The 27,660-nt window shown below is 36.2% G+C and overlaps 1 protein-coding gene across 8 annotated transcripts in view; it reads left to right on the forward strand.

Moving 5' to 3' along the window:
- cadm2b (cell adhesion molecule 2b) overlaps nucleotides 1-27,660 on the forward strand; it is a 162,013-nt gene that overhangs the window by 66,567 nt on the left and 67,786 nt on the right. The window contains exon 1 of one of the 8 annotated variants that reach the window (XM_047820833.1): nucleotides 4,966-5,048. The exons of the other annotated variants lie outside the window; for them this stretch is intronic. The gene's annotated coding sequence lies outside the window, so the exon portion shown is untranslated. Of the gene's footprint in view, nucleotides 1-4,965; nucleotides 5,049-27,660 lie in introns of those variants that run through there. 8 annotated transcript variants of the gene reach the window in all.

Genomic DNA, 27,660 nt, shown 5'->3' on the forward strand with positions numbered 1-27,660 from the left:
GCCAGTGCACCCTACCAGCATGTTTTGGGGAGGTGGCATAAATCCAGAGGAAACCCACATGAACATGGGCAGAAACTGCCAGTACTACATTTAAGTAGAACAATGCCAAGCATAATCAGAGGCTCTGTTTCTATCTTTAAAAGTTTGTTATATGCATTAAAGTGAGCATTTGTAGTGAACAGAAATGCATTTGAACAAAATATTCTTTAGATATTCACACATATTTTCTGCAGCGATGTAGAATCTTTCTTAAGAAAACCCATTACATCTGCACGAAACAGACAATCATTATAATCCCATTTAACTCCTTTATTATTCAGTTCTTCCTCTTGAAGCATATGAATGAGTAACTACAGTGAAACTAAATTTAAAGGTAAGCAGTAAGGGATGTCTGACTCCCCAAAGCACATGAACTCTACATTGAGTTTAATGAGTATAGTCTGAGTTATGTTGTACAATAGAATAAAATAATGTGCAATTAAGCTTCAGGCTGTTGGCAATAGCTTTAATAGCAACTCATTCCTCAGCTAGACTTCATGACCTGCAGATTGCCACTGGGCTCAAGACACTTCAGCAGCAGGAGGTTTGGTTTTACTGACATACAGACAGATGTCATGGGCTACTGCTCACCTCTGAACATTAAAGACACATCACAGTGGCGTGCATCCTGGGAGTAAACAAACACAGCATGTATATGCATATACAAAAGCATGTGAAGAGAGTAAGATGATAATATGTTTGTGTGTGTGTGTGTGTGTGTGTGTGTGGTTATTATACAAAGCACAACGTATAAAGCAGTCGTCTTTGGAGAGATACTGCAATATTATATGAAGATGAATGCTTTCTCTGTCTGAAGTTAATCTCCCGGCTTTGTCTGACCAGTGCTTTGTCTGAGACAGAAAGTGTTTCTACACTGGTAATGAAGAATCGCAACGGCTCTGGAGATTTGAACCGGCTCTTCATAAGGTCAGAGGATATGAGAAATGTAGGAGGAATGTAGGCTGAACTCATGGTGCTTGTTTTTCTTGTGATTCAGCCATGATCATGAACTACATCTTGTTTTTTTGTGTGAATTTGTCTGAATGCCGATATGTTATCGATATCGGTTGCATAAGTTGAATGTAATTATTAAGTAATGAGTTTTATTAGCTGGACGAAATCCTAATGTAATTACACGTTAGGAATAAAACATGATGGAAGCTGCTGTTATAGGTGTGATCCTTTCCCACTCCAAAATGGATTCTTTTCCTATATCGGCATGTCCTGACCTGTATGATTCTTCTTAAAGCACGTTCATTTGCTAACAATTACAAGTTCTGTCTTATCAAAAACAACATACTTTTTTAAGAGCTTATACTGTAGTTCCATTTTATGTTATGAAATTGTGAGAGATTAGATGAGAAGATAATGATATCTAAATGTATTAATCCACCATAGGGGACATTGAAGTGGATATAGCAGCACAAGTAAGATGAGTAACATAAAAAAAAAAACCTCAAATCATCACAAATAGTGTGAAATAAAAACAGTATAAGGTCAATAACAAAAATATAAAAAAAATCCATGTTTTTGTACATATGCTAATTATAAATGATATATTATTATATCATGTAGCATATACTGTATAATTATATTTTAGCAGCTATAAACAGTCGTTCCCTCACCAATCTCTTCTCTACCTTCTCTGTATTAAAGTTATCTTATCTTATCTTCTGTTAATAAGAAACCAGAAATCACGAAGTCCTCCGTTCAGACTGCTACTGACATTGGAGACTCCTTCCATAAATAGTAAATAAATGTCTCCTTACAGAAAACTTCAGCCTTTTTAAAATCAATTTATTACTAGCCTGGCATTATGAAGAGAGTATGGCATAAATCCCTGTGAATGAGTCAAACAAGTGTGAATTAAATTTAACAATGCTGTGTTATGACTAAACTAAGCAGAAACATTTCAAGTCTGAAGACATTTTAAATAGCTCAGACTTTCCGCACACACAGTTGTGCTTTCTCTGCTTTTCCACTTTGCCATACTTTTTTAAGATTCGTTTGCAATTTTAATTATTTACCCAAGGTACATGCATGTAATAATGATGAATCTTTGATGATATAACAAATTACTCTTCATGACCTACTGAAGTATATTCATCTCTCGACCTGATAGTTTTACACTCAAAGCATGTGTTCAACTTTTTTGTCCGTTTCCTATGAGATATTTTAAAAATAATATCCGAATTTTATATCTTCCTGCCTAACTTAACATCAATCCCCTGTTAGTAAGTCATGGTGTACATGAAAAGAAAATAGCATTTTCCCCCTTCAGTTCTCCTCCTTTTCCTGTGTCCTTCCTTCTATCCCTTAGTGCAAGGCTGTGACAAGCTATGATGAATTACCTCATTATTCCAGTTCACTTGTTCGTTTCTCTGCTTTTGTAATTTCCCAGATTGATTCACATGCACTTGCACCCACAATACTTCTGTTCTATTCACTCCATAGCTCTTCTGCCATACATACAATAGCTTCGTCTTCAGGGCTAGCATGTGGCACTAGCAGACATGGATCGGCTCCAGCGTTGGACGCTTGGCTTCACGCAGAAAGAATGAAACCAGAGAGACAAAGGCCAAATTAACTTCCACACATTGTCAAAACTAAGAAACTGCACTTTCACTGTAATCACTTATAATATAATCCCCATCCTTCACAGGTCAATGTGTGATAATTGGGCCTTCAGCAGACCAGGTAATTCAAAAGTGTGGTTTGTTACCCCCATATTATAAAGCGCCACACTCTCTCTGCCATCTCAGATTACTCCTATTTGAGTCATAACTTGAAGTTTGGAGCACTAGAGGCAGTTCTAATGGGTTTCACCCCACTGCTTTCCTAGTGCCCATTGATCTCTATGCACAAGGTAAGGTTCATTAACTTATGAATGAGTCATTTCAGTCTTTCACTGAACTCTATTTAAGGCTTTACTTTTCAAAACAACATTCAAATGTTCACAGTGTGATCAAAAATTTTCCTGCCCACCGCTTAATCGCTTTAATTAAATGCGATTTAGGCGTGTAATCAAGTCACAGGGTGAAAACATACTGAGTTCAAAGTCACTTTTTGTGCAGTTTCATTTTTTTTCTTCTCACCTTTATTATCTCTATAGGCATCTATTATAGAATAATACTGCAGAGGTCATTTAAAGCGCACAGTTTTTTCAGTATTCAGTTTGATAAGTTTGCTCCTGGTTCACTCTCTTATTTTAATAGCTGCATTTCTGACACAAATATATACCGTAAAGCAATGTACTTTCAAAAAGAATTAAAAAAAAGTCAAAGAAAACTATTGAAAGTCTTAGGACAGAGGATTTTGTACTAAAGCGGGGTAAAGGAGAAGCCGGTAAAAGAAAAACTGCTCGGGATTACAAAAAAACTTGTACTAACTTGGCAAGTGAACTAAATTGGGAAGTTGCTTCTGGTTTAAGAGATTCTAAAACATTTTGGCCTTTAATATTATATAAAAATAATTGCCTTCTGTGAGGCCTCCATCGTTGATTAACTTCCTATAAAAGCAAACTGTGGTGTGTTTTATTCAAACAGCATATTTAGTTGTATATCTTCATCATAATTGCACATGCCATATGGTAAAGGTGTCTCCAAACCCAAAATTTGCAGACATATTGCTGTCCAAATGTAACACGTATTCCATCACAAGATAAAAAAATCTCTCACTCTTGTCAGCATTAGTGGTGTTTTGGAGTGGATTTGCCAGTGTTAGCTACATCTGTCTGCTGTTGTGAAAGTTTCTCTCCATATGTAGATTAATTAAGTGAAAACTCAGATTTGACTTCACTGTCATGTCAACGGTTATGATGAAATAGTGTTAAGAAAGTACTTACAAAGTACAACAAACCGTATATCATGCTTGTCCTAAAATCACAGGCTTTGCAAAATTTTAAATGACTACAAATGCACCTGTGGAAAATGACTGCGGAAAATGTAACAGAATTCATCATCAGCTTTTCCCCACACAGAAGTGTCGCTTCATGTTTACGCAGTTGACTCACAAAACATCTCATTTTACATGATTCAATAGCAAACTGTCACCACAGGCAATTTTATTCACAGAAATGTGAAGGTTTTTTTTTTTTTTTTTTTCAGGGAAACATTTTAGTTTTGGTTGAAATGCAGAAATGACTCGAAATCAGGTTTGCACTTTTAGGACTGCAGGCTGTGGTGATAAATGACTGATGGTGCAATAAATCCGATAAAATGCAAGGCTTGTTTTACACTCTTCCAAACAAGAAGTGATTTAACTTTAACAATATAAAACTAAAATGAGTTTCCTGGTTACGCAATTGCACTTTCTGACCATATAGTATACTGTAATATACCATACTGTTATAGAAGGAAATTATTTATAATTGCTCTTTCTGGTCTCACCCAGATGAGGATGAATCCCCTTTTAGGTACTCTCAAGGTCTCTTTCTAATATCATCTCCAGCAGGTTTTACTGTGTTACCAGGATACATATGTCCTGAATTTATATACAGTATATATGTTTCTAAAGCTGCTTTGTGTACAATTATTAAAAGCTCTATCCAATTAAAATTCATTTGAATTGAATGTATGATTCAAATCCAAAGGACGTTTTTGGAATGCATCTGTAGTTACAGTGATCAAATTTCTTGTTAATGAGAAAAAAAAAACAACATAGTAAATCTGACCACGTAATGCTTGCTTTCATAAATATAGCTGTGCATTAATCATAACAGACTAATACAAGATTTATAGTAGGTTATAATGTAAAGGATACTTTGCACTGCTACTAAACATGAAAATAAAATAAAGTTAATATTAGCATGCTAACATGTTTAATTAACCAACATCATATATGGTTTCCTATCTAATTCCTTTTGTTATTTGTCTCATGACCATGTTATTATAACCAATTCTCTATTTTCTCTGTCCATAGGTAAGCCTGTCTCCTGTTCACAGTGGTCTTGAAAACTATTCTGGAAATGACATTTTGTTGTGTTTTCCTGAACCATCAGCAAAGATAAGGTAAAAAAAAACTGGTGTTTTTTAGAATGACTCAACATGACCAGATTAAACAGAACTTTGTTAAGAGTATGAAAATAGAACTAAGGAACATTTTTTTAATCCCTAATATCCTCTAAATGCACCCAAATGATACCCTGTGTTACTTTGCACATGTTGCTGCAGCATCTTGATGGAATGGATTTGCGATTTTTTTTTATTTGTTTCTTTTAACCACATTGTCTTCTTGCGAAGCCTTGGAAAAAAACGTACACTACAGCCTTCGAACACCCACACCTTTTTAATGGAAAAGTTCCTCTGAGTTGGTGTGATCTACCTTACTTTTCTCTGCAGTATGCATGCACAAGCAGTCATCTGGGTTGCAGAGGTGCCTTTTAGTCAGCCCAGCGGTGTCAGAAATAATAGTGGGTGTATGTGCAAGGAAAAAAAAGTGCATCGAGTGCATTTTTTTCTCTTTGGGCCGCGAGCAGAATAATGAAGTACATAGACCGTGTTTCCCTTGGGACCCATAATTTTGGTGCGCCCACCTGTCAGCGTCTGATGTGCTTGCTGTCCGCCACAGCAAAGAACACAAATTGTTTTGCTCCGTTCGCGTTGTCAGGACTAATTTGACATTATGCGTACTGCCCTGCCAACTATACCCAGAGTTTGGGGAAGTATACAGTATGCTTTACTTTTTTTTTCATTTGGTAGAAATAAGGAGACGGTGCTTGGGAAGATGTTAGGGAAAGGAGGATTATTGAGCAGTAGATGAAATTGTATATTTCCAGACTATTAGAGAACATTATCCTCCCCAAGCCTGAGCTGAAAATAGATAGAAGCTTTTGAGTTAGCTTAACTTGAAAGGGAAGAAGAGGCATGTATTTCTAGCTATTTCCGAGTGAGTTATTGCAATGCAGATCTTGGATTGTAATATAAGCCTAATGGAAGTAATGTCTATTTAGTGCATACATGTAGCTATACTTAACATTTTCAAATGAGACTGTTCTAGTCTGTTTACTGCGTGTATAACTAGCACACGGTAAATGCATTTGCAGGGCTGGAGCTTTCAACCATGTTTTAAAGTAACTTTTGCTGTGGGCTATTTTGCTCATTTCTCATTACCTAACTCATATACAGTAATCTCCTACCATTTCCTAAATGGAAAATAATAATCAAATATAATAGGCCTGTTGGTAATGGTAGCCTGGATTAGAATGGTTGCTTAGCATGTCAACAAATCAGCTCCTTCCAAACTGTATGGAGTGCCATTAGAATAATTCAGTATAATTATTCTTTTTAATCACCACAGCAGACACAGTGGCCCAGTATTTTCTCTTGAAAAATAAATAGTGTTTGCCAGGCCAAATATAACCCGACTGCTTTCATGTGCATTGTGAATTTTCAATGTCATGTTTATGTTTTATTGGGATTATGACTAGTGAATCATTGATTTTGATCCTTAAAAGTCTATATATAATACTTTTTATCCAGTAATTAATTAGTAACTTAATTTGTATTGTCCTGAGCAATCATCTAATCATAGAAAATCAAGCAGTAATGGCAAAAACATTAGTAGCATTAGTAATAAATCAAAAGACAAATATGTGCATTAACAATTGCTAAAGCTTCCCAATACACTAAGATTCAAATGAGAGTATTTTCCACTTCACCGATCACATTTTGACAAAAACAATAATACAGTACTCTGGTATTCAAACTACATCACAACTGCACTGCATATCACAATTGCAAATACATATACAGTATCTACTATATGTTTGTAGACATTGTCTACAAATTCCCACTCCATTCCACCAGGGAGTCCCTGAGAACATAATTGGCCCTGCTCTTTAATTGGAATAAATGAATGAATAAATCAATTAATTAATGAATTTCTGTCACTCTAGCCAATTACAGTGACTTTAGAAAAGCAGAGGTATGTGTTAAGCTACTGACTCCCAGATTAATAGCTTTTTGGTTTTATCCAATTAGAAAATAAGTCATGTCAAAGTTCACTATTTTCCCTTAATCGTATATTTACAGTATTTCCCAAGATGCCTATTGGTTACAATTTTTTTTCACTGATGAATAACTGATAATAATCGATTATAGTTACACATTATCTTGTGGAATGTCCACTGGATAAAGCATCACCATATCACCAAATATACATACACTTTATAAAAACAGCATTTTAATTTATTATTAGCCTTAGGTTATGTTTTTCAAATCTATGACAAATCCTTCACAAATGAATGAACAATTGCAGAAATTCAAAGGGTGATTATTGACTACTTCACCAGGGCAGCCATTGAAGCAATTATAAATTATAAAAGCAATTATAAACTATAAAAGCCTAGCACCAGTTATAGCACAAGGGTGGCTTATGACTGCAGGTGAGCAACATGTATTGGGATTCAGCTGTTTGCTGTATCTTCATCTTTGCTGTACAGTAGCTGTGGCATGGAGTGTACATAGCTCGAACAAGATGCTCAGTCTTCTCATTATTATGTCCCCAGAGATCACTAGAGACAGAGACAGGTCAGATTCAGGCAAAACCAAGTGTGTTGATATGACTTCGCCTGAAGAATGCTTGAAAATTCTAATTAAAGATAACTCTGAACTTAGATTTATAAAATACAAAGTTAGGATTGCTTCTGTGTTAAAAATAATGTGTATAAATAATAACAAATTTTTGTTCTAAACTTCTAATCAAATTGTATGTACTGTGTAGAAACCCACACACTGCCTATGCACACTTTGCAGGAAAAAGTTATGGTGATGAAACAATAAAGCAAATGTGGCATTAGCAGCAATTCAAGCAATTCTTATTTTAAGAGCATGAGACTAGCTAGGTAGTTGTGCTAACTGTTTACTAGCTACTAAGCTATTGTATTCACCATGTATCATGTTTATTAGCAGTGTCAATTCAGATTAGTGTTAGAATCCGTATTAAAACAATCTCAAATCAGCAGTTTAAACACAGCTTTAGTCAGATGTGTTGTGTTTATTAAAGATTTATTCTGAAGTTTATTTGTGAAGTGAAGATTCTATTAATGAAGTAAATCTCAATTTTTTTTATTTATTATAAAAAGTGCACTCATGCAAGCCTAATGATTTACAATTATCTTTTCGGGCACTGAGTAAAAAACTACTCTGCTTAATAATTTAATGGCCATCTAGACTATTTGAGAAGAGAAAGAAAACTTTTAGTTTTTTTTTCCTCTCTCTCTCTAACTACAGTATACAGCTATCCTTCTCTCTTTCTCTAACCCAATCACTCTGACTGTATGGGCACATCATCATTCCTGTATTTTAGTGTTTTTTTTTAGCTTTAAGTAAGTTTTAAGAGTACACTCGCCAATATGGTTATGTAAATTGTGACTGTATGTATTCTATATTAATCATATTTACAGCCATCTGTGTGAGGGTTTATTAAATCTGAGTCATTAAATAAAAGCAAGTAATGAATAAATCAATGATATAATTGTGCATTGAGGCCAAGAAAGCCAACCTTGGAACAGCAGAAATGACAAGGATGATCAAATAGAAGCTGGTGTTTTTCAGTCTGCATGGTCCATGAGCAAATCTGATGATTGTTAGTCTTTGGCAGAGGAATCACCAAGAGTGCTATGGCTTTCATTTCAGACAGCTTTGAATTACATGATGTACCAAGCTACAAAGCAAGTGAAAGAGACACTGGTTTTGAGGGGGAAAACAGTGCAAAGTTGCTGATCTGGGCTAAGTTTCCCAAAAGTGTTGCAAAGTTAAGAGCATTGTAACCGGAGAGACTGTGTTCAGTATGATGCTCTCTCTGCCATTTAAACAATGATCTGTGTGTTGTGGGAAACTCAGTCGCTGTTCATCTTTCACACTCAGTGCCAGTAAACAGGTATAATTCCTCTATTTTCTCTTGACTAGAAAGAGAGAAGGTGAGCACATGATATATTTTAGGCAGATAAATATTGTAAACACCATTCCCAGAGAGACCTATTAGTTTGACTGATCATAAACAAGCATCTCTGATGTACCTTCCCTCTCTCTCATTTGCCCTTTTATTGTTTACTTAAAATTTTATACACATAATGTATGTGTGGCAGCCAGGAAAACCCTTCAAATGGTGATATACATATAACATTACACACACACACACACACACACACACACACACACACACACACACACACACACACACACACACACACACAGAATAATAAAAAAATGTAAATAGTTTTAACCACATGAGTAAACAATAATTTGTTAATTATATTGGCAAGATTTTGCAGGCTAAATGCTAGACAAAAAGAGTCCATTATTTCCAGCTGTAAAAGTGGTATAATTTGTTTTACATTAATACCCTTTATTTGACCTAGAAGATAATGATTTCACTGAAACAATTCATTTTCTCCCAGTATATGTTCTATGTACAGTTCATTTGCTTTCCCATAAGAAAGATGCATTTGTGTCTTTTATAACATGTGTACATGGTCTTGAGCATAATAATGGATAGTGTCTTGGTTCTCTTTGTTTATCATGATTGAAGGATTAAAGCTCTGTTTCCACACAAACAGACGTCTAATTTTTTAATAAATTGGCATTGTATTGCATATTTGGTTGTGTATAAACCATATTGGCCAGGCCAGACTTTTTTCCAAATGAATGTGTCAACACCATTGGGTACAGTAGTGCACCAGTATGTGTCACATCTGCCAGTGCAATGGGATTTTCAAACCCATTTCTGTCCAAACAATGACTTTGCATTTGCCTGCTAAGACACAATGCTAAAACATTATTTTCTTTATTTTCAAGCAAAGCTCTAAAGTCAGAGTCTGCCCTCTGCTCTGTGAGTCATGCTATTTATGGTGACAATGTCATTGCCTCAGGTTTTTTCACAATTTTAAGTTTTGTGTTTTTTTTCCAAAGAACTGATCACTGGTCATTTTAAAAATGGACTTTGAGATTCACCTAATAAACATTGTTAAAATCCATATGGTGGTTCTAAATGTTGAGTTTCTTGATGGCAGGAAAATGGTTATTAAGGGGTGAGTGCTGGTACCTCAAGAAAAGAACAGTAAATGGATAAACCTACTGTAGGTCTGACTATTTTGCAGATCTGACAGCACAAAAGTGATGTATTGAACTGCACAATGAGTTCACTCTGAAATCCTTAGATGTGAACACAAACCTCAAATTATGAGCACTCAAATACCCCCATTTGGTTCTAGGTGTGAACTCAAGTATTCAGATCGAATGTGAAACACACTCAGTGGCCAATATATTACATTTTATGTCGTTTAAGCAACGTCCTTATGCCGAGTTAGTAAGGTCAATTCATGCCACAACCATACAAGAAAGTCCAAATCTAAAGAAAGTCAACTCAAAGGGTGCAGAAGTAGGTTTAGCATGCACTTATCAAGTAAATAAACCTTTATATATTTTTACCAATTTATTGATGCTAAAGTATTTTAGTCTTTTGATCAGTGAATGTTATTGTGCTTTGCAGTGGTGAAGCTTAGACAAACGGTGACTCAGTGCTGTTCATGTTTATGACTCATTCAAAATAATGAATCATTTGTGAATGGAAAATGTCAAGTCTTTTTCAAATTTTACATATATTGTTTTTAACAAAAACTTGCCATTTTAACTCTACTGTAAATATTGAAGAAACCTCTTTTTATTCATGCACATAAAATCATTAAACAGAACTTATTGTTGATTTATAGTTGATGTCAGCTTGATGTCAATGAGCACTGACACACAATTCAATAGGCAAAGCTTCAAACGTGAATCTTTCATTTACATCTGTTAACAGTATTTTCTTTTAAACAGCATTAATCACATTTAGTGTATTAGAATATTTAGTGTATGCAATTTGTATGCCTTATACTTAATTAAGTGATTTGATTGAAGTTTAAGTGATACCAAGGTTCTTTCCTGTTTTGTAGTACTTTCATTGTTTCATGGTCATCCCTCTAGTAAGATGTTTGTTCCTCTATGATATCAGCTCAAACCTGGGCAAAACACATCATCTTACCCATGTGGGCATTAAGCTGGAACTGGTGTCTCTGCTGAGCCATTGCACATCTCTGCGTGCAGTGATACAGTACACATTTATAGAAATCCATCGCACCTCAGAAAGTAGAAAGTTGGCTGGAAGCCACCAGTTTGCTTATTGGCATTAAAGTATATGTCAGCACCGTAAATATGTTACATACAGTTTTTTGCATCTGGGTTATTTTTGTTCATGCCATATGTTAATTAAGTAAACACAGACGCCTGAAGGGACTAAGCAAGATTGCACCATTTATTCTAATTCAGTTTGTTTTATTCTTGTTTAGCAGATAAAATAATAGTGCCGCTATGGCATCTTCTGCCGCAAGGAGGCATGTCTCTTTTTTATGAGAAATAAAAAGTATTCTATTGGGCTTGTATAGTCTAAATAAAGCCTTGTTACATAAAGGTCTAGGAATATAAGAGTTTTTGAAGAAGGGTGTGGGGGTAGAGAGAGAGATAGAGAGAGATTGGGAGAGAGAGACTAGACACCCATCATTAGCTATCTAGAAACAGTCCACAAAATGCCAGCTGGCTCTTCCGCTGGAACACAGACATTGTTTTCAGTTGACACTCTTCTTAACATGACTGATGCAGCTTTCAGTGTTTTCGGATAGCTGCTTCGTTAAAGTGATCATACATAGTAGCCTGGGTTTGGTAGCATATTTGAACAAATATTCATGGAATATAATTTGTCTATTCCATATTCCTTGGCTCCATGTTTAAGGTAGAAGCCAGGACAAACTTGTGGAACAAACTACTGTTTGTATGCCATCATCAAAGGAATAAAAATTGTTCTTCCAGGAAATGAAGAGAATTTTGTTTAGCTTGAAACCTTCAGAATGTGTTGCAATTTTTGTATATTGCAGTATATGATATGATATAAACTGCTCAAAAGAATGAAGGAAATACTTTATCATCACATTATAACATCAAGTCAATTAAATTTGAAGGATATCAATCTGTCTAGGAAGCATAAGTGATTGTGTATCAGTTTCACAGGTGCAGGTGAAAGTGACCACAGATGATTGCTCTGTTTCTCCTTCCTGACTGATTAGTCTTTAGTTTTTGTTATAGGGTTCTTGTCACTACTTGAATCATGAGGCAGTACCTGCAACCCATGAGCAGTCCAGCTTCTCCAGGATGGCATTCATATGTGCTGTGGCCAGATGGTTTGGTGTGTCTCCCAGCAGTTTCAAGAGCATGGAGGAGACACCGAATCTGCTCCTTTGTGCAAGGAGGAACCGGAGAGACACTGCCAATGCATACAAAATGACCTCCAGCAGGCTACTGGTGTGCACTGGTTTTCTGACAAGCTGTCAGAAACAGGCTTCAAGAAGGTGGCATGAGGGCTCGACATCCTCTAGTGGTGCCTTTGCTCAAAGCCCTACACTGTGAAGCTTGATTGGCATTTGCCAGAGAACACCAGAATTGGCAGGTCCTCCACTGGGGCCTCGTTCTCTTCACAGATGAGAGCAGGTTCACACTGAGTACATGTGACAGACGTAAATGAATTTGTCATGGGGAACATAATGCTGCATGCAACATCATCCAGCCTGACCAGTTCAGTCAGTGAAGGTCTAGGAAGGAATATCCTTAGAGGGTTGCACAGACATCTACATGCTAGACAACAGTACCCTTACTGTTGTTAGGTACCAGGATGAAATTTTCAGAGCCAATGTCAGACCTCAGGTGGCCAGAGTGTGTAGGCAGTTTCTGGATGATGAAGGCACTGATGCCATTGACTGCCACTCACGTTCCCCAAACCTGTATCCAACTGAGAACCTCTGGGATGTTTTGTATCAGAGCTTCGAAATCCACAATAGCCACACAACAGAATAAAGTAGCACAACAGACTGTATAGGAGCACAATGATGCCCTGATTCAGGTCTGGGAGGAGATCCTCATGAAACCAGCTGCCATCTCATCAGGAGCATGCCCGATGTTGTCAGGATTGCAAACAGTCACATGGGGGCTATACACACTACTGACTTACATTATGACTGTGCTGTGATGAAATTCATTTGGGGTAGCCTGTAGTTTTCATTTTTTACTTAAATTTTTGTTGTGATTTTGAATCCAGTTTTAACAGATTGATGGTTGGTTTTTATTGACCCTTGCAACACCATTTTGTTCTCAACGAATTACACAATGTATAAAAGTAAAGATTTTCATCTTGAATGTTTTTCATTGTTCATTGAAAGCCAATGTGTGATTGAAGTGATCCCTTAATTAATTTGAGCGGTGCAGCTTGTTCCACATACTTGTTCAGAATGTTGACAATGATCAATGCTAAAATAGCCAATGATCATTCCTGTTTTGTGTTAAAATCTTTATCTTAGATCTATATTTTATATCTTGTGTTTTATAATTGCATGTATATGCTCAGAAAAATGCTAATGTTTATCCTCAGCCACTACTAGGTACAAATCAAGCACTAATATTGAGAAATCCCCATAGTGAAGGAGCTTAAACTCATTGAACTTGCTGACTTGCTTGTCTTTCTGAATGTGATTGGAGTTTGACCAAAAGATTCATTGATTTAAATACTGAGAATCTGTACAAGAGATGAGCAAATCTCGGTCAAGACCAAAATGATTCACTTTCTCAAGGGGTGCAGAAGTAGAACTGGCATGCATTCAAATGTAAATATGACTCATGCAATTCACAAACTTTTGAGAAAAAAATTAATTAATTAATTAATTAATGTAAGCCTACAATAAATCTGTTATATACATAGGTTTTTGTTTAATAATTGATGCTAGCATCCGTTTTTCTTTATTCAGTCCAGTAAATGCAGTTGTTCCTGGACAAAAGGAATGACTTGATGGTGTTCATCTAATTGACTCATTCAAGACTCAAATTCTACATAATTATGAAGCCTTTATTAAACGCATTTGTCAATAGTGAAGAAACCTCTTTTTACTAATGCACAAAAAAATCATGAAACATAACTTTTTTGATTTGCACTGATATGCAATGCAATGGCATGCAAATGTTTTTAGATTTATATCTGTTGAGCATATATGCTTTTATATTGATAAGCTTCACTCAGCTTGGACTATTTTCCCAATTCCTTATATCTATAACATACAACATTTTGAAGAAAGTTTTTGTCCCACAGTTATGTTTTGGTTAAGTATCATTAACAAGCATAATGAGATTTAATCAACACCGTATTACAGAATTGGTGTTTACAGGAGTGCTGCTTCCGACTGTGTCTAGGTTGTTGGACTTGACTGAAGCAGGTGATGCTATATAAGGTATTTTAATAGACAGAATCAAAAACAGATATTTTACTGCCTGGTTTAAATCTTACGTGACAGACCATTACCAGTTCCTTTGCTTTAATGGAGATTCTTCAGAGCCTAGAATAACAATATGGCCTCCTACGAGGCACAGTTATAGGCACATTATTATTCCCATACTTTATATACGTTATCTTGGTTTTCTGCACTGCACTAATCCAATTACTGTGGAAACATCATTGTTAACAAAATAATTCACATTATTAATCACATATATCCTCATAATAACTCAACTTCACTGTTCTTCAAACATCAAGCTTGCACATTTAGCATTGACTTTGTGTTCTGGGTTTATTAGTAACTGTGTGCCATGCCACTAAGCATGAGCCTTGTGATCGACATTAATCTTGTAGTCTATAGCTCTGTCGCTCCAGTGGAAACAGCCTTCTTCCAAAGGAGACTGCATATGCCACTATTAGTCCACTTCCCCCTCCAGCACTCATACAAATGAAGCAAGAAGTCTCGACGCCTCCCATCTTGAGCCCTGATCATAACATGTAATGGCTTGGCCAGGTGCTGGAATGGCACTGGCCCTGTCGGACAGGTGGCCATGAGAAGGAGGATGGCTTGGAGCTCCATTAATGAGAGCACTGCCAACTGGATTCCCATCTGCTGGCATGCTAAGTGCTCGGAGCCATTAAAAAGCAGCCTATTCTCACATTCAGTCAGACGAAAAAGGGCTCGGTGACTGGCTTTCTGCTTTAGGGCACACAGTGTAGAAGGGCTTGATAAAGGCCAGCATGGCATTAGGGACAGGACCGAGAAGGTGACAGGGTTCCACTCACTCTACAGTCAAAAGATGTCAAGGTTTAAGTTTCCTAAAATCAACTTTAGGAATGAAAATGAGATATTAATATTATTAATATTAATAATATTAATGAAAACATGCTGTCAGGATTCCAGATGGTAAAATTAAATTAAAATTGTAATGCTTTACATGAAGGCTACCTTAACTAGCATTTTTCCTGCATTCAGATGGAATCAAATAAAATTTATAATATTATAATATATATAAATATATAATATATATAATATATTATAAATATATAATATTAACAAAGAAATAGAATAACATGTCACAACAACAACAAAAAAGACATATTAATATTTATGAAATGTTTGTAAAGATCTCCATATTTTACCACTGGAACTTCAGCTTCAGTGGAGAATATTGCAGACATGTTACATGCAAACAAGTTGTTGTATAATGCAAATTCTGATATCAATCATTGTCAAGTCAAGGTAAGATAAGATGATATAAGTTAAGTTAAGTTAAGTTAAGTTAAGAAAATATAAGATGAGAACAGTGCTACTTTATTTGTAAAAAAAAAGAAAAGAGAATTATTTTATATTTTTCAGCCGACCCTGAAGCTCTTCTGGTAGATATTTATTAAAAGCACACTGTTCAAGAAGGAGAATCTTTTCATTTTGTGTTATAAATCCTGCTGTCCGCGTGGGTAAACTGCCTGAATGGATTGCAAGAAATGGATTATAGCTAAGTTATATTTTATATGAGTCGGGTCCAACCAAGCTAGACAGCAGGGCACATCTATTGACCTTGAGTGTGTGTCCCCGCTCCTATATCTTGCTTTGCAGCATATGGCTAGCCTTGCCGTCACTCAATAATTTACTGAAGGATTATAACTGATGACTGCAACCAGGGGTGCACTGAAAAAAAGGTAGGGTGTAAAATTGCAATGCGATATTCCTATAGAAAGTGATAAATCTGACACCCACTATCGAAGGCAACACCTTTGTAGGTGGATTTTATGTTCCAAATCCATTCAATAGACCATATAAAAAGCATAAATTGTCAATGAACGTGTGGAAAAGAGGCCAAAAAAAGTTCTTTGCCCTTGTTTAGACTATAGATCTGCTGAGCAGGAGACTCATTGGGCACTGAGAGTAAATTATGAGCTGGAAATTGAGTTATTGGGAATCACCCTGTCAACAGGGGGTTAGTGAAACGTGCAGTTGCCTTGGATTTCCAGGGCCTAGTTAAATGATTGTTGTGAATCTGAACCCACAGGCCATGTGGCATCAGAGAGAGACTGAAGCTGCCAGCAGAGTGTCTCATGACCAGGCTTTTTTTTTTTAAAGATGATCTTTCATTTGACTCACTTGCATACAGAACATTTTGTACTCGAAGTGCTGTGTTCAGAAAAAGAGGAACTCTGTTTAACTCACAGGATCCAATAAAATTTAATAAGAAAAAGACCACAGCTACATTCACACTAGACTTCTAAAGATGAATACATACAGACTAGCTTTTATCTTCTGTTAGACTCTGGGATTTCTTTCAGCAGTTAATCTGTGTGTTAGGTAGCCTGCTTGTAAAGACTTATTCAATAATCAGCTTCTAATAAGTCATGGTGAGATCGGGTGCTTTTTGGCTTCGCTATCGGAGCTGTATTTAGAGTTGAGCTCAATATTAATTGAGAGATTTAATACCAAAATTGTGCAGTTGTGTAATTGGTATTCAGACCTCATCTGTAACCACAGAATGAAGCACTATTTAAAAGATTTATAAAAGAGTGCATCTCAGTTATACATGATTCCGGAGTGAGGAGTAGTATTAATTCTAGAGGCATTATAATTGTTTGTAACTTCAAGGTGTCCTGCTCAAATCTATGTCAATACAAACTAGATAGATAGATAGATAGATAGATAGATAGATAGATAGATAGATAGATAGATAGATAGATAGATAGATAGATAGATAGATAGATAGATAGATAGATAGATAGATAGATAGATAGATAGATAGATAGATAGATAGATAGATAGATAGATAGATAGATAGATAGATCTAAAATTAAAACTGTTTTTAAGGCCTTGTCCTTCTATGCTTTTCCCTTGTAGCTGTTGTGGCTATAAACTGTCATTGCCAGTGGTTGTTTTCTTAGATTATGGCAAGGGCAGAGGGGACTGGAGACGAGTTGTCAGGAATAAGGCATAAACAGCTTCCAGTAAACCTTCTAGTAGGCCTTCTAGCAGACTTTGGCAGGTCCAGATCAGCTTGATCAGTGATTTTGAGCCAGTGTTGTAATGTAACAAAGTAAAAATACTTCGTTACCGTACTTAAGTAAAAATGTCACGTATCTGTACTTTACTTCGCTATTTAAATTTATGTCAACTTTCACTTTTACTCCACTACATTTCCTAGATAAAATGTATACTTTTACTCCTTTATATTTCCAATAAGCATCTTAGTTACTCGTTACTACAAAATAAAATCAGAAGAAATGTGTGCGACTGCAATAAGGGAGGTTTGGCGAATCACTGCTCCTAGATTGCATTACGCAGCTCCGCACGCTCTACGGAGAAGCACATTCACACGCAGCGTGCACGCGCAGTCAGAGCTGGAGGCATTTATCTATAACGGTGGCAACCAAAAGAAACCAAAAGCAGTGAAATGTCACTATTCTTATTACCAGAGTTGATAGCACAAACAAAATATTAATGCAATATCAATACTAAATAAAAATAACATTTATTGAATTGGTCTTTGTCTTGTGAATATTTGTTTATTAATGACTGCATTCATTAGACACACTGTTTGTAGAGAATGCACACATACATGAACTGATTTGATTCAAGACTGGCATCATTACATCATGGATAAAATGTTGGTGTCCACTTTTGCCATTTTAAATAATACCAAATTATATTTTATTTATAATAATAATAATTTATAATATAAAACTCTTTTTGTTTTTAAATTCTCACTGAGGGCTAAAACCCCTAAAGATGAAATCCTAAAACTGCCCCTGCTCTTATGCCTACCATAAGTCACTGAAATTTTACTTTTACTTTTAAATACTTAAGTACATTAAATATCAGAAAATGACTTTTGATACTTAAGTACAGTAAAAATCAGATACTTTAAGACTTTTACTTGAGTAATATTCTAAAAGGTAACTTTCACTTATACCAAAGTCTTTTTCTAGTACGATACTTGTACTTTTACTCAAGTATTGCTTACTAGTACTTTATACAACACTGTTTTGAGCCAATGATTGATGATGTTTTGCTTTTACATGTCTTCTTTGTTTGAATTCTGTCTATAAAATCTTGATGTAATCAATGATCAGGGCTTTTCCTCTCTCATGCTACATGAGGAGTGTGGGGTCCTGCTGCGCAGCTGAACACAATAAATTGTGAAACCTTTTTTACTCTTGTTCGTGCCTACCAGTGTGATACCTTATACTTTAAATCTCTCAAATCTCAAAACTTCCAAAAGATAGATAGATAGATAGATAGATAGATAGATAGATAGATAGATAGATAGATAGATAGAGCGAGAGAGCGAGAGAGCGAGAGAGCGAGAGAGAGATAGATAGATAGATAGATAGATAGATAGATAGATAGATAGATAGATAGATAGATAGATAGATAGATAGATAGATAGATAGATAGATTAGATAGATAGATAGATAGATAGATAGATAGATAGATAGATAGATAGATAGATTTTCAGTCCATAATTTCTATTTAATTTTTTTGGCTTTAAGTACAAGTGCTTGAGTTTAAAGGTGGTGGTTTATTCGCTCCACCGTGACCTCAACCCTTGTACTAAAGAAAAAGATCTAAAACGTGGGAACGTGAACCACACTCATGGTTTGCACGATCTGAATGATGAATCCAGAAAATGGACTTCAGATGTACTTAACCTATCACAGAATGCACATAACTTTCCCTGCATAAATATAACCAATACGAACTATGAATTACTGAGGTTGAGCAAAACCAACTGAGCATTATAAATCTATTCAGTGAAGGTGCAAAAGATTCTCAAGTGTTCATCTGAAATTGTTTAAAGAAGTGTTATTAGCATACATAGAATTTGTGATTGATTGATTTTGGGTTTGTCGTGATCTCCACAAAGAGCTGTAGCACAAAAGAGTGACAGTTTCTAAAGCCGCATATACTTCCTTTTCTTCCATTTTATGCAGAATAACAAATCTATCAAAAAGAAAACAGAAATAATTTCTGACATATCTGGATTACGCCCAAGTCATTTTGCTTGAAGCCCTTCAGTCTCTAAGGGATCTATCCTGGAAGTCTCGCCATGTGTTCGAGGTCAGCGACGTATGCCAAGGACACATATAAAATGAGTGTGTGCACAGAGGCAAGACACATCTAAACATCTGCTAAATGTTCCCTTAGAGGATGGATTGCTGGCAAACAAAGGTGTTTGAGAAAGTGTCAATTTTTCCTTTATACACTTAATTCTTTAATGAGATTAATTTAGCCAATAAAAACCAAGAAAGTCAAAAACTGGTCTACAACTGAGTACAAATTTGTGTAAATGTTCATAAACATTTGTGAAATGTGTGCTACATATCTGAATTAATGTGACAGCTGGTAGTACAGTAATGATCAAATGTAAATTATGAGAGAGATGTATTTCATGTGTGATTACAGTGTTATATTAGAGCTGCTGTTTGGGAAACACCATCTCTGGGGAGGAGCAGTGTGCTGATATTCCTATTGTCATGAAAAAGAAGAAATCTTTACATTGACTTGACAGCTTATATGTTTCTATTTGGAGTAGACCCATTTATATAGATATAATTGGCATCTGAGAAATGGCCTGGAAAAAAAGCAATTAAATGGCAGTCCAAGAAAAAAATGAAGACAATTTGAAGTGACGGTTTGAATGTTTCATAATTGTATCATTGTAAAATTAGGCTGCACGCCTCTATTGGTAAAATTATTTAGAAATGTGGCCATTCTAAAAGGTTTTTATGCTATATTGTATGTTTGCTTAGAGCTTAGAACTGCATTATTTTTATGTTATTTATCTTCAATAAGTGCTTTATCCTTGCCAGTGTTGCAGTGGATCGGGAGAGTATCAGGACACCAGACACACACACACACACACACACACACACACATACAAACATGCGTGCATACACGCGCACACAAACTCGAACACGCACGCACACATACATACACACAGACACACATGCATGCACGTGCACACACAAACACACACATAAACACACTTAGGGGAAGTTTAGAGTCACCTACCAGTATGTTTTACCAGGAGGTGGGAAGGAAACCAAAGAACCTAGAAGAAACACATGCCACATGAGCCTGTAACACTATATACAGATTGTAACCAGAGCTTAAAATCACACTGGACACTCTAAACCTGTGAGGAAGCAATGCTGATTATGGTGCCACCATGCAAAGCCCTTTATTTTTTGTTATTTTATTGTTTGTTTGTTTTTTCGTTTTATACCCCCAATGGTGTGTAATACTGAGATACTTGTTTAAACTCAGAGTTTAAACTCTCACTACTGAAAAGTCTCATTACTGCACTGTTAACATTACCATTATGTGTTGCACACTGATACACAATGTTATATTGTTTACACCTCCTCAAAAGTCTGTGACCTGCTTCATGCCTGCTTTCACATATTCCACCATTATGGTGAGGGTTTCTGAACCCCAGGCTTAGGGATCGAAGTATTTGCACTGTAGCAGAGTTTTTGTACTCCTCAAGGTTGCCTAGCTCATTATAAAGACCTTCATGAGTTAGGTCAGCTCTGCTGATAGCAAGAACACTTTGAACTTTTTCAAAACTGTTGAGGACCTGTATTTGGAGGTGGATTGGAAAATATACAATTTGTTAGTGTGAAGAACAGTGGGGTCATCGTCTAGCTGTCATCTACTCATCATTTACACTTGTTTTTGGTTGAACAATTGATTTACACTTTGTAGTCTCAAGTGCAGTGAAAACTGTGTAAGTTTTTAACAAAAAAAATGAATTTATGTATTTATTTAACATTAAAATGGAATCAGGGATGTTTCAAATAAATAACATATGATAATATCTAATATTAAAAATAAAATATTGATTTTATTGGCTCCAAAATAATAGTCATTTAATTTAACACACTCTGTAATTTAAATATAGCTAATTAGTAATATCTGATCATTATTATTTTAGCTACATGTCAGGACACTACTGTTGATCAGAATTTTTCACTTTTCTCACGCTGAAGGCCATTAAACCAGAGTAGAGTAGAGTAGAGTAGAATGGAGAGGAGTGGAGTGGAGTTGAGTTGAGTTGAGTAGAATAGAATAGAGTAGTGTATAGTAGAGTATGTTAGACTAAAGTAGAATAGAGTAGTGTAGACTAAAGTAGAGTAGAGTAGAGTAGAGTAGAGTAGAGTTCTGTAGTGCAGTGGTCCCCAACCCCCGGGCCGCGGACCGGTACCGGTCCATGGACCAAATGGTACCGGGCCACCCAAGGAACATTAAATTATTTCCATTTTATTTACTGTGGTGTATTTCTCTCGGGTTTGTGCGACTTTCCATGGATGAGAGGTTAACCGGGAGCTGAGAGACGTCACCTAAAGCCGCACCAATCCCGCGCATGCACAAATTATCATGGTATCGGGCCGGGTTTAGGTGACGTCTGGAGCTGAGAGGCTGCAAGCGGCAGTGGCGTTGTAGCTTTGGTGGAGAGAAGGTGTGTATCGCTCTTCTCTCTGTTCACCGGTACTTTCTCATGTTTAACAGTGCTTGGTATACGTGTATATTGTGTTTGCTCAAATTTAACCCACAAATTAGCAAAAATTAGCACGAAACAGACGTCGTTAGAAAGTTAGAAACTCTGCCGGTGTTCTGGATTAAAGTCATGGGGGAATACCCTGAGATTGCCACCACAGCACTTTTCCGACAAGCTATCTGTGTGAAGCGGGGTTTTCTGCAGTGACGGCAACCGAAACAAAACAATGGAATAAACTGGACATAAGCAACACACTTTGGGTGTCATTGTCTCCTATTACCCCAGATGAAACCGTCTCATTGCAAAGAAACAAGCTCAGGGTTCTCATTGATTTAGCGTTGTAGTGAGTTAAAAAGGCATGTTTAAATACAATTAAATAAAAAAATTTTATTTTAATTTAATTGTATAGCCGCCACCCCCCACCTCCCACGGGCCGCGGTAAAATGATCAAACATTGACCGGTCCGTGGCGAAAAAAAGGTTGGGGACCACTGCTGTAGTGTATAGTAGAATAGTATAGTGTAGAGTAGAGTATAGTTGAGTAGAGTAGAGGAGAGTAGTGTAGAGTAGAGTATAGTTGAGTAGAGTAGTGTAGAGTAGTGTAGAGTAGTGTAGAGTAGAGTAGAGTAGAGCAGAGTAGTGTAGAGTAGTGTAGAGTAGAGTAGTGTAGAGCAGAGTAGTGTAGAGCAGAGTAGTGTAGAGTAGAGTAGTGTAGAGTAGAGTAGTGTAGAGTAGAGTAGTGTAGAGCAGAGTAGTGTAGAGTAGAGTAGTGTAGAGTAGAGTAGTGTAGAGTAGTGTAGAGTAGAGTAGTGTAGAGTAGTGTAGAGTAGAGTAGTGTAGAGTAGTGTAGAGTAGTGTAGAGTAGAGTAGAGTAGTGTAGAGTAGTGTAGAGTAGAGTAGTGTAGAGTAGAGTAGTGTAGAGTAGTGTAGAGTAGAGTAGTGTAGAGTAGTGTAGAGTAGAGAGTTAATCACTAGGCAGAAATATTGTGTCACAACAGGCACAAGAATTAACAGTTCTCGAATTAACAGTGCAAATTAAGTTCACAATATACCACAAATTAGAAAGAATGGATGATATATACATAGAAATAACTGAGGTTAAAAGTTCAAAAAACAATAGTTGTGGTAGTGTGTGTAAAAAGTAAATCCATAAATATCTGAAGAGCCAGTGCTTGTCTAAAGAATGTGCAGTGACTATTAGAATTGTACTAAAATTGTTGCAGTATGCAGTGTAGAAGTTGGGAATGTAAAATCAGTAGATTACAGCAAAGCTGCCTATTAAAGTACTCTTTAATTAGTGATATCAGATGATTATTTTACAACCAAAATAATCATATTGTGGCATTACAATCTATGACTAAACAAATGTTAAGTTTATTTACTTTGAGGTTGAAGAAGTACTACATCATCAAGACATGCTTGAAAACAGATTATTTATAAGGCGAGCTCATTCTGCAAATCTCAAAGAATAAAAGGTTCTGGCTTTGGTTGTCCTTTGTAGAAAATTGGAGAAAACTTGCTCTACTACGTTTTAAGGCCCAACATATCGTGTGCACTTTGAAAAGGTCAGCGTAAATCGGGTCAAAGTTGAAATTGAGTGAACTTTATATAGTTCTGGGCCAATGCATCAAATCCAGTTGGTGCCTATAGGCTCCATAGAAAAGCAGTGGGTTTACTGTTTCAAAGCAGTTGTCACCGATCATATGTAGGTGGCCATGTGTCATCTATACAGTACAAAAACATCCATCTCTTAAAGCTACACTTGACAACCAAAACAACTAATTTTTTTTTTTTTTTAGTCAATAAAAGTTCAATAGTAATAGTGTATAAATCATAAAATGGTACAATCCAGATACAAAGCCAGTATAAATCAAGCTGGTGCAAATGGGGTCAGACAGAGAGGCAGAGTTGTTACTTTGCTTCTTTATTGGATGTTTTATTTTTCTTCTTTCCTTATACCTTGGGGCATTAGATGCATAGCTAGTCATTTCCAGTGCATTCCAGTTTGAGATTCCATTTTTCCTTCACAGCTGTATTTCTTTTCATTTATATGATCTTGGATAACTTTTAAAAAAAAGTCAAACCCATTAAACAGAGTAACTGCCCTATTATTTGATCGCAATTCTGTCTTTATATCTCTTTTTTGACACCAAGAACCTGGCTGTAAAAACAAAAGCCAGGGTGAGACTTTGATTTCTGCCGTCTCGAGCTGTTGACTGTCAAGGTGACTGAGAGCCTGCAGTCTTTATAGCGTCCATTCAGTGCCGGAGCGTGCTGATAGCTGGCTTTTGAACAGGTGGTGGATCTGTGTGGTGCAGCAGGTACGGCTAAAAGCCTTCGAGCTAGAAAGGTCACAGTGTGCATGGATGAGGAACCATTTAGGGCACATTCTTCTCGAAGGTCAAAGTGACATGAAACAACTTGAGCCAAGGGATCGGGAAGGAACGGACTGTCTCAAGAGACTGTATCCTGCCACTGTCTGGGTAGTACTGTGTGTGTGTGTGTGTGTGTGTGTGTGTGTGTGTGTGTGTGTGTGTGTGTGAGTGTGTGTGAGTGTGTGAGAGTGTGTGTGCTTTTAAACAAGTTAAAAGAGCTGGTCACACACATACACAATCTCAAAGATCGCTGCAATTGGTTAGTGTTGCTGTGATTGACAGGCATAAAAAAAGTGTTCCACCCATACAGAATGCAAAGTCAACTTCACTACATCGGTTCCCAGCCCCGGATGTGGCATTGTCAGGGTTAATGACATTTTCTGGTGTGACTTACCTGAAAATTTGACATGGCAACTAGCTTTGTAGCTGAGTGTGTTTCTGCTATGTCAGTCATAGCACTAGGTGACATTTCAAACATAAAAACCAAACTTACTCTAATTTAGGGTCAGAGAAAATATTACATAACTGTCTTTAAATTGTCATGGTCTTACAAAGTCTTTTTTCATAATGTGCTAATGTAAGTCAGCTCAAAGAGCATTATAACCTTTTGCCAACAAAAATCAAAGTTATTTCTTATGTCATGTCACATGTTATGCTAGCCCAACAGCAAAATTAATGGCAACATGCAACTGTCCTGAATGACATATGTAGGTGTTATGTATCTCTTCGAACCTGCTGGAACGATTTTACGTGATCATAAGGGTTTTATCCCCCCCATGATTGTGTAGGTAATAAATGCTCATATATTTAAAAAGGTGTACATTTCACATATTTAAACTGGAATTGTGTATGTGAATTCAACTGCATATCTGATCACAAAACAAATGTGAACACCATGTGAGAAAATAAAGGTGCTTGTGAAAAAATGAACATTGTATACAAATGATTCATTTGAAAAGATTTTCTGTAACTGTAACTCATCATGTGTAAACATATTTTTGCATACTTTTACTTAATTTTCACTTTCTATTGTGACACTACAATGAGCATCAGTCTGGAAGTGCCCCGCTGACACCTTCTAACTAACCTCGTCTACAATGAGATAAAGAAAGCTTAATTGTAATTAAAACCTAAATTAATTCCCAAACATGTAATACTGTACAAATCTCTTTTACTTGTCTTAATCTCCTTGAAGTACAGTACTTTATCAGGCCTTACTAGTGCACAGTTAAGACCAAGACTATTTTAATTATGTCAGAGATTTATTATTGTTTTGTTTAGCTGTTCTTGATTAAGATCAATTACGTTTTGTTATCACAGAGGCAACTATTTGGAAATCATTAGCTCTGTAGTCATCTCCTTATTAAATCCTTCTCAGGTAAGGTTTTTAATTAAGCAAACTGTCATGTGCTTGTACACAGCTCTATGGGGAATGGTAAAATACCTCTCTTCTCTAATTTATTTCGCTCTGCATGTCAAAGGGATGCTTTATGTGTGTACAGGCACACGATCACTAATGTCGTCTCTGTTGTCAGCATAAGTCTGGGCCGAGCGGGAGGTGTTGTGTTGACAGGTTGTCTTTCCTCCAAGGAGATGTCAGATAAGGACAGCAGAAGGTTGAATCCTCCATCACTATTACCCCTCTGTCTTGCTGTCCCTCATCAGCATGCAAAGGGACAAGACGCTTAATGTCAAAGTAATTTTCTCTACTCTAGCTGCATACTGAGTAATGTGGTCTTTCTGGGTAATGAAGGTATTTGGGCTGCTGGCAGGACAATGGTGAGGACTAAAATGCTGCATGTGGGAATAGTTGTGCTTTACTTTTGTGGATTTGAAGTCTACAGTTTAGGTCTAAATGGCAGCCAAGTGGAAAGCTGGTGATGAATTTTAGCAACCTAAGAAATAAAACACATTTTGAAGTGTTTTATTTCTCTTATACTACAGTAACTTGGCAATGATTACAGTTTTAAATTTAGTAATGAGTGAAACATTATACTTTAATCTTCGTTTTTGAACACTGTTATAATGAGAAATAAATATTTCTTTACTGGAAACAATATATTAATGATTTTTTTTTTAACTTATCCCTTTTATATTGCTCATTTGAAGTAATTGCAGGTTAATAAGCACCATATAAATTGCAGCTGTGATTTTGAGCTTCTGTTATATAAAGTTACTAAAAATCTTTTGACCAGAGAGATTTGAGAAATCTGGAGTTATGTGCTATGAGCCTTGATAAGGTTCCTAGCTTTATCATAAATTAAATGGTCTCATCTTGGTCGTGCTTACGGCAAATCGACGTTTCATTCGGTATCCCGAGTTACACAAGAAGTAGAACTGATTATAACCAATTATAACCATTCTGTGCCAGAATCAGAATCAAGATGCAACATTGGCATGATGAAGAATGTTAACTCAGAGAAAGGAATAACTAGCAAAGAAATATGAATATATTATAAATATATATGAATTATTAGTTCATTCTCTACCTGCTTGGCTTCGATTCACACCTAAACATCAAGTACACAGTAAGTAAATGATCTCTGTCCTACTGTTCTAATCACCAATATTGCATAGTTACCAATATAACACTGCAATATTGGTGATTAGAACAGTAGGACAGAGATCATTTACTTACTGTGTACTTGATGATTAGGTGTTAAAGTCTATCTCCTTTTAGGAACATGTTCCTTGTGTAGTTTTTCGGGTAAATACACATTCTAATTACAGCCTTTTCTAGTTACAGCCACAAAACTTATTTGGTTTGACATTTACCAAGATCTCCCTGTATTCCCAAAAGTCACTTTCAAATCTTTCTTTAGTGCAGAGAAATAAAAAGAGAAAGAAATGAAATATGGTGTGATAACATGCAATTTTCCTCTTTATTGTATTTCCCCTTTTCTCTTTTTAATTTCTTCACTCAATATGTACTTAGGTGTAATTTCTTTAAAATACTGTACAATTTTCTCCTCTGGAGTCCACAAAAGAGTCACGGAGGTATTGTACAAATGTGCGACTGACCTTTCAATGTGATTTTTATATTCAGCTTCAAATTCAGTACGATTGGGCATTATACACTGATTTATTTTTACAGCTCTGTGCTCTTACAGTAAGTTTTAACATTGTTCCTGCACAAAGCAGAAAACAAAACTCTACAAGAATATAGTGTTAAGTGTCCCCATGAGGAAGTCTGAAGTGTTTATATGGGGTTTCTCTTTGTGTGCATTGTGTTCAGTTGTTACTGTAATTGGCCTGTGGCACTTCCCATTACATACAGCTCATGATTCATCAATAATCCAGAGGTGATAAAATATTAATGCTAAGGTGAGCACAGGTGAAGGAAACAGCATGGAGGTGACAGTAGGCAGAACGTCA

The sequence above is a fragment of the Tachysurus fulvidraco genome, chromosome 11 (genome assembly GCF_022655615.1).
Source record: "Tachysurus fulvidraco isolate hzauxx_2018 chromosome 11, HZAU_PFXX_2.0, whole genome shotgun sequence".
Classification (NCBI taxonomy): Eukaryota; Metazoa; Chordata; class Actinopteri; order Siluriformes; family Bagridae; genus Tachysurus; species Tachysurus fulvidraco.